Raw genomic sequence first — 8,776 nt, 5'->3', positions numbered from 1 at the left:
CGTTCATATTCACTCTGAGCTTTTTATGATATATTGAGAAAGAAAGTAGTTGATTTGCTGCAGTGTCCACGTCTGGCTATAATGGCAGCCATTTTCTGGGATTTGCGGCTTGCTGGAAGACATCATGCCAGATCACAGTCCAGCTTCAATGGAGTTTGTATATTTAGTTGGTCAGACAAAAAACTGTTATGGCTGTTAATTTGGCTTTTGCCGGGAGAATTTATTTCCAAAAGCTTGCTAGAGATCAAACTCAGATTCTTGTGACCACAATAGAGAAGAATTTTTATCTGTACTAGTTAAAAAGGTGTAACTGACATCAAAAGTTAGAATTAGGATGTCTAGCTATTTCTTTCTCAATATTTATTTCCTTTTCTGTACATTTGTGCAGCATATTAATGTTATAAATGGCATGATGTGCTGTGTGTAAGAGATGGCATCATGGAGTAGCAAAGAATGTGACAATGTTAATCTACAGAGCGAATTAGGAGGTCAAGTTTAGGGTGTCACCCTGAGGTAAAGTTGGGCATGTAGGGGGAAGGGCAGAGCCAGGACATAAAGAGATTACCTATAAACCGTAAGTGCCCTCTCCAACCAACCTTATGTTGTCTAAGAATGTTTGTTTCCGCATCGCATCCTGATGAAATACTGATAGATAATGTACAGTAGATGAATTTTCATATTGCGTTCAGTGTGGAATCCCATTTGAATCTTTCTGTATGGATGAAAATAGCATGATTGAGGACAGTTGCAATGCAAAGAAGAAAATGAAGCTGTTTAAATCCCCAAAATCTAAGAGACAGCAAACATGTAGCACTTTAATGTTGGATTTATGGGCAAGATCTTGGCAGTCAAGGTTTGTACTGCACAATAATCACATAAAAATTAGTTTTTGCTGCGCCATAAGCGTCTGATTGGTAATGGTCGTTATCATGCAATAGCAGGATGCTTCACAGTTTCATCAGCAGTCAACCTTCTTTCCTAGAAATCTAAAGACGGCAGTGCAGGTGATTAGCAGTCAACAATTAGATGAGGATGTTTGCTCACTCTTCGGATTGGCTGCACTTATATTTAGTCGCCCACATTGAGACACAGACGCCTTTGACCTGTTACTCAACGCGTGGATCAATCCACTGCAGTGCAGCGCGTCTTGCTGCGTCACTGCAACACTGTGGACATGTTGAAGGCTGTGGATGCTCCTCTTCCTGTCTCTGTCCCTCCTTTCTCTCTCCAGTTCTGCTCTCGAGGGTCGCTGGTAGTTTGCATAGCTTTGCTTCTCTGCGCTGACTCTCCTCACGGGCTGGCCTAGGTGTTGGGGGTGATAATGACTCCTGTTCTGTGTATGGCACTGGTAGAATTCACTGTGAGAGCTCACTATCAGTGAATTACCATAGGGCCATAAACAGAGCAGAGAAAGAACCACTTGATGATGCCCGTCCTTTAGCGGCTTACTGTCTGTGGCGCTCTTCTCCTGTGCTGTGTGGGTGGGGTGAATGTGATGTAATGACTCTGGTGCGGTTGCATGAGTTGTCTCGCTGGGTACTTCGACGTCTCTCTGTCCTGATGTGCCTCTGTAACAACAGCTGCTTGCATTCGGACGCAGCCACTCTTCTTCTTTGCCCATTTTGGCACTAGCACATTTTTGCTTCTGTATATATACTTTGAGCAATTATGTGTAGTGCCAATATAGGACAAGACAGACTTCCATCGCTTTTTTTTTGCATAATCGTGGATTGTAATCTTCTCTGTATTTTGGTGCCTCAGTTGAAAATTGCTCATGATTGACGTTTGAATTCTCCTCCCTGTCCCCTTTGTGGCATTTTCTCCCTCCAGCCGTCCTTTCGTGTGATTTTCGTCTTCGTTACCTGATGATGGACGCAGATTTTGAAGTCATGCTATCAGCACAGCATACAATCAGTTGATTTGATGTTTCTCTGTTTATTAAAGGTAACCTTGCTTGCTAAGCATTTCAGTTTCCTGCCATCTCATCATAGTGCTTTCCTCAATCTGAATCCCTCTGCATCCCAAGAATCCATATTTTGGGCCTCACCTGGGTCTGAAGAGGCCCAGCAGCTCTCTGGTGGTGTTTGGCAATGGTAGAACTCACACTGGTGAGGTAGATGGATCCGGTGGTTCTAGACTTGCCAACTACTGCTTGAGAGCGTCCACCAGCAGAGACAAAACCAGCCTTCCAGACCCAAATGGAGAGATGTCTTAAGGACATTTGAGTCAGTGAGTGAGTGAGTGGCTGATGGTGATGAAGGGTGGGGTGAGACTCTGTTCCTCCCCTGCACACCCCGGTCTCAAAGCTCCAGTGACTCTTTGAAGGACAGTCTGCGTAGCGGTCAGGGCGTATAATGTACCAGATCTGAGTCTGATGAGGTGAGTCCAGGTGAAAAACATAAACTGTTTGTTTTCCTAACACAGGTGCAGTCTTCAGGGGGTTTGCAGGGGACATGTGTATATGCATTTTGGCAAAATTCGTGACATTTACACCATAAATTTATGCAGAAAAGGCAAGGATTGGTGCATAAAAATTCACAAGATTGCAAAAAAAAAGTATTTGGTGCTCCAAATTTTCTTGCAAAGGACCCTTAAATGCCATGCATGTGTTCCTCCTAATGCTGAAACAAACCTGCACCATGGCTTCCTAAGATTACAAAAAAGAAGATGCAGGGGAAATGTATATTAGTACACGTAAGTAAAGGACTTTAAAGCTTCGAGACTACTGAAATGTGGATTTTGTGAAGATCTACAACTCCAAAACAACTAGATATGTCACTTACATTTCGTGAATTCTGTGTAAGTCTGATATATCTGCTGTTTGTTTGTAATGTATTGTTAAAAGTACTGTCGAAGATGGGTAACGCCCCTTAAAAACAAGAAAGAAACGAGATCTGGAATTAAAAATCAATGTGTTTCTTGAAGCAAGCTTACAATGCAATCAGTGCAAAAAAAAAAGATCAGCACATCCCCAAATCACTTCCTTACACATCACCACTTGTTAACTATCTTCTACCCCAAACCAAGATATAACATATTGGTGTTTAATCTTTTTATGCTACAATAAGGAATCAATGAAACTTGTTTGATATCAGACAGAATTATGAACACTTTGTTTCCATATTCCGTCTGACATTTCGCCTACTCAATTTTTGACTTTCCCTAACTAATCATTAGAGGCCTGTGTACCTGCCTGAATCTAATGTGGTTTGTTTTGCCGGGGTTTTAAGGGTGGACCTGAGCAAAGTTGAACCGTAATGTCGAGTGATATTGAGAAGAAATTCCAATTTAGAGCAGGCTTTATAGCAGTGTCCGCCTTGTCTTTAGTTCAGCTACTGATATAATTACTTGTCATTGATGCAATTACTCCTCATTGGCTTGACAACAGCTTAGCAATAGCATTAGTGGTGCTGATTGGCTAATTGTTATGCCACTTGCGGGGCTTATTGGCCTTTTTTAAAATTTCAATCAAGAACTCGATGTAACGATGCCGAACAAATCAGTCGAGTGGGCAGATTCTGAGGTCTGGACCCAGGCAACAGTCAAACAGTTGGTTAACATAAAATAACTTGTCAACTACTTGGATCATTGAATAATTCTTAGTCATTTACCAAAATGTAAAACATTTGCTGTTTGCTTTTGCCTCTACTATAAAAGAATCTAAGAAGGCTTTTACATCAGGGACATGGACTTGGATCCGAGAGCACTTGACCCCAAAGTCCAGTTCGTTTGATCAGTATAAACACTGTACCATATTGAGGTAGGGTTTGTCTTGAAAAGGAGGTCCGAACACTAAGGTTATGTACAGCTGAAACTAATGATTATTGCAGTTGTCGATTAATGTATTGGTTATTATTTTTTTGATTACTTGCTTAGATGATTGGTCTATGAAATGTCAGAAAATGGTGAAAAAAACTCTAAGATGATGTCCTCAAATGTCATGTTTTGTCCTCAACCCAAAGATATCCAGTTTACTGAGTAAAGAAACCAGAAAATACTAACATTCAAGAAGCTGAAATCAGAGATTTTTTGGTCTGGTGCAATGCAGTGCTTTTTGGCAATTGTGCAAAAGCAAATACCGCAGCCCTTTTTCTCTGTTTTTATCTGGTCAAGTAGCACTTACTTCAAAAGCATTTGCATCTCTCTACTGCATTGAGTTTTATGGAAAAACAATATTTCCTGCACAGTGAAAACGAAAGCAGAAAACATGGAGATCAAACTGTAAACATAAGCAGCGCTGATCGAACATAAACCAAGATTCTGTTACTGAGTTGAATATTTCTCACACCAAAGGTTTTCAGAAACAGGTCTTAGCTCACTGTTTAACTGTAATATCAGTCCACATGACATCACCACCAGCGGGGGCATCTTGTAAGGCGCAATGCATTTTGGTAGTTGTAGGTTTTACTTCCTCCCAAGCAAAAGCATCCTGTCTCTGTTTTTAATGGTCATGTTGCACAAATTTCAAAAGTATTTGCATCTTTCTATTGCAGACACAGCCTAGTTTTATGTGAGGACTCTTTAAATTGGTGAAAAACTTCTTTAATGGAAAGACCTGATGGCTTGTAGTTTCTTCAATGCCGAAAATGTTACGATAGGAATGGATTTGAAACATGGATTTGACTCCACGTACAGAGGTTCGGCTGTTCTGCCTTCAGCCAGCCATCAGGGGGGTTCCTCTCTTAGCTCCGTGGCATAATTGGCAAACCATGCGGTGTCATCTTACCCTTCTCTTTCAATGCGGCCCATTTTCCTCCTCCCTTCCCAAACGAAAAGGGTGGAGAGCGAGGAAGGGAGTATTGCTCAGATGTTGGTTTGTAACAATCCATTGACAGTATGGCTCGAAAAGCTGCTACATACTGAGCTTCATATATCTGGGTCAGGGTCTGCTAATGTAGGTGACAGGGGGATCTGGGGATTTAAACCTCTTTATCTGCCTTTGCATAAATCCTGCTTTATAGCCTACACTTCAGCTTTGGCTAATATGATTTGTATTGTTACCAGTTTGCTTGCAGGCGAGCTATATTTGATCTACGTGGACGTCGTCATCAGACCTGTGCGGGGGCTTTTTTGCTTTTGTGTGTGGGCCATTAAACAGAAAGAGAGGGGTGAGATTGTGGTGGTGATTCACAGTTTAGTTGACATAAAAAAGCTCAAGCTGTTATTCACTGGACAACTGATTCAGGTTAACCCTTTGAAACCTAGAGAGACATCACTATTCTATTGCTGCTCATATGCCCTCCATTGTTTATGTATTCAGTATCATCTTCTCCATGTACATCTACAGTTAATCTCTCTATTTCAATTTTGTGTATATAATTAACCTGTACCCAACCCTTACCATGCTATACTGTCTGTGTGTCATTCCTGTCTTTGCTATTGCTAATAAAAATTAAAATATTGATAAAAAATAAATGTATGTATTCAGTAAACCTGTGAAAACTGAGAATATTGGTCGATTTCTTTTGAAAACATGAAGAAAAAAAGTCAGTGAGCAAGCAACTTGGTGGGAAATTATCCACAAATAGCAAAAAATAAGTACCTTTAAAAAATAAGATTTAAAAAGCTAGGGAAAAATTTATAGGGGAAAAAAGCTAGAGAAACTATTTATAGTTGTTATAATTCAATACATAAAATCATGTTACAAAATTGTTATATTTTTTCTCCCAGGTAATTTATTTGCTGTTGTTTTTCAACCTTTATTATTATTCTTATTATTTTAAAATATATTTTTCAGGTAATATTTGGGTCAATTCTTCTTTTGTTGCTCATAGAATTCTTCTCTGTGTTTATAAAAAAAGAAATCAAGCCAGTTTCTTCAGGTTTCAAAGGGTTAAAGCTCATGTTCCAAAACATATCACACACATGTGACATGTATAGTTTGTACATGGAACCACACAGTCTGAGCTCTGATAATGCAACATGAATGTATCAAGTGTTCAGGTTTTTTTTGTATGTGCACCTGCTGACTAATCTCTCAAAAAATGTTGGTTATCATACACTTTTCCGTATCTGTGATGCAAATAAATACTTTCAAAAGAACGATCCATGTGTCAGACTCCCCCTAATGATCTTCTCTACAGCAAAGTGCATTGTGGGATAACCCTTGTCAATGCGGGCCTTCTCCAGATGGGCCAAGCAGCTCAGGTTACACTGCATTTTTCAGTGCCCCTTCTATCCCACAGCCCCCCTGGCCCCTTTCTCCATCTCTCTCTCTCTCACACACACACACACACACACACACACAGTTTCCTGGGTGGGTAGAGTCGGGTTGAGACAGTGCTTCGTCTGTGTTCTAATGCAGGCTGCAGAGCATTAGTGAAATGAGATTATCATCGTTCTTACGCAGTGTCTGGGCTGGAGGTGGACAGAGGTGTGAGTTGGGAAGGTGAGGATGCCATTATTAGACTATCAGACTACATTACGAGGGAATACGCTTCATCAGCAACATGTCCGCTGATGTTCAGGCTGCAAGGGAAACTGCATTAGGCTCAGAAGTGTGCTGAGATCAGTTTTGTTGTTTTTTAGTTTTCCCGCCAGCAGTGGGTGAGAGATGGGTCAACAGAACAGGCTGCAGTAAGTTTTAGGCAACAAAACTACTTGGCTAGGTTCAGAAAAAACTATGAATTAAGACATTAAATCACAAGCAATGGTGGATCTCTGTCACACACCATCATAGAAGAGATGATCCCAGGTAGGATGTGAAAAAACTATATGATGCATTAGAGACATGACTAATCCAAAAATCCACAAACATGGACATTTTCATTATTAATGTATGAAATATATTCAAAGGTGCAGTTCTTGTGCTCTCTCTCTCTCTCTCAGATCCTGGTCCATCCTAAACTCAAGGCTCTCTCTCAAGCTGACAAGCTCCACCTGGTGTAGATGAAACTCGGCGGCAATCAGGTCCCCCATGGCTCCGTCCACTGCTCTCCAAACAGGCCCTGATGCCTTTTACAAGAGAATTAACCCTCTAGAACCTAAGCAAATTGGTTTGGTTCCTTTCAAAGGGGGGAAGGCAATGACCAGTTTGCAAGAAATGTATCGCAAATATCGAGAAATTCATCACAAGTGATGAAAAAAGAAATAGAGCCTGAAAATTAGTTTTAAAAAGGGGGGAGAATTACCAGAAAATAATCAAAAACTATAGGAAAATGTCTGGAAAAATATATTTATAATTACTATATATCTAAAATTATGTTACAAGAAAGAAGCATACATATATTTAAAAAAATTCTGCACTTTTTTCAGGTCATTTTTCTTGATTGTTTTTGTTGTTGTTTTTTAATTTTTTTCTAATTTCCAGGTAATTTCCAAAAACCTTTTTTTTTAAAATTATTTTTAAAACGTACGTCTTGTTAATTTTTTGGCCATGTGTTGTTAAGTTGCTGATTGCCTTCTCCCTGAAAGAAACAATAGGGTTAAATAACCAGTGTCAACACACTGCAACCACTCAATGGTCTATTAAAACTGCTCTCAGTTCTAAATATTGTCACACCTGCGTGAACTCTCTGTGCACAATTCATCAGTTAATCCTCATCTTATAAAAGAGGCTGGTTATGGCGGTGACATTTTGCAAACATGCTGTTTTGTCATTTCGTCCTCTTTTAAGGGTGTTTTGAAAAAGTAACCTGTGAATGGAAATGATGCCAAAGCAATTAGAAAAAACTGTGAGTAGAGTGGAGTGGTGTAACGTGGGACACTTGTGTTAAGTGAACATGATTTTTGTTGAATCCAAGTTTGTGTCTTGTCTTTGAAATCACATGATTTTGTTGAGGTGATGTCATAAATGGGGGCGGGACAATTGCCAAATAGGAAGTAAACCTTGTGACGCCATCATGTTGGATGTTGAGAGAAAACAGCAAAAGCAGCTATTTCTGTTAGTGTCAGACTGCAAAATGGAACATCCAATAATCAACAAGGAATCACTGTCCACCTGTTCAGGTTTGAGTCTCATCATTACTGCTGTGTTTTGTCAATTAGTGCTCCATGTGGGAATTGCTGTGGTGTTTTTGTGAATTGCTGTTGTGTTTTTATGAATTACTGTTGTGTTTTTGCGAATTGCTGTTGTTTTTGTGAATTGCTGTTGTGTTTTTGTGAATTGCCGTGTTGTTTTTGTGAATTGCTGTTGTGTTTTTGTGAATTGCCGTGTTGTTTTTGTGAATTGCTGTTGTGCAGTGAACTTTGGTCTTGGTCTCACAACTACTCTCAAGACCATTTTTTGAGGTCTTAGTTTCTTCTGACTTGACTGCAATTTGGCCTGTTCTTGTGTCGGTCTCACACAAAAAGGACTCTGGATTTTCTTGCAAAACCACAACTGTGGCCTATGCAAGAAAAAAGAAGTGTTGAAAAAAGAAAGATATGTTGATTTCAGTTTTCTGGTTTTGACTCAGTCTTGATACAATCTGATGTTGATCATGACTTGGTCTCAGTTTAGGGGACCTGGACTACAAAACTACTGCTGCGTTTTTTGAATCGCTGTTGTGTTTTGAAAATTGCAGTTGTGTTTTTGCATGAATTACTGTTGCGGTTTTTGAACTGTTGTTGCATTTTTTTTTTAAATTGCTGTTGTGTTTTGCAAATTGCAGTTCTGTTAAATTAGTTATTAGTTAAAATTAGTGTTATTTTAATTGAGGATTCAATGTTCAGGTTCAGGTTTTTCAGAAACCTGACATGCCTTTGAGAAACAAACCCCATTTTTTATAAGCCTAACTCTCATACTTACCACAAACTGTGCAATATATTGTTTCACCCACATCCTCTAATGCTTACC

Source organism: Plectropomus leopardus, chromosome 22 (genome assembly GCF_008729295.1).
Source record: "Plectropomus leopardus isolate mb chromosome 22, YSFRI_Pleo_2.0, whole genome shotgun sequence".
NCBI classification, from domain to species: Eukaryota; Metazoa; Chordata; class Actinopteri; order Perciformes; family Serranidae; genus Plectropomus; species Plectropomus leopardus.
The sequence above is the reverse complement of the archived record's forward strand: the minus strand, read 5'-3'. Positions refer to the sequence as shown.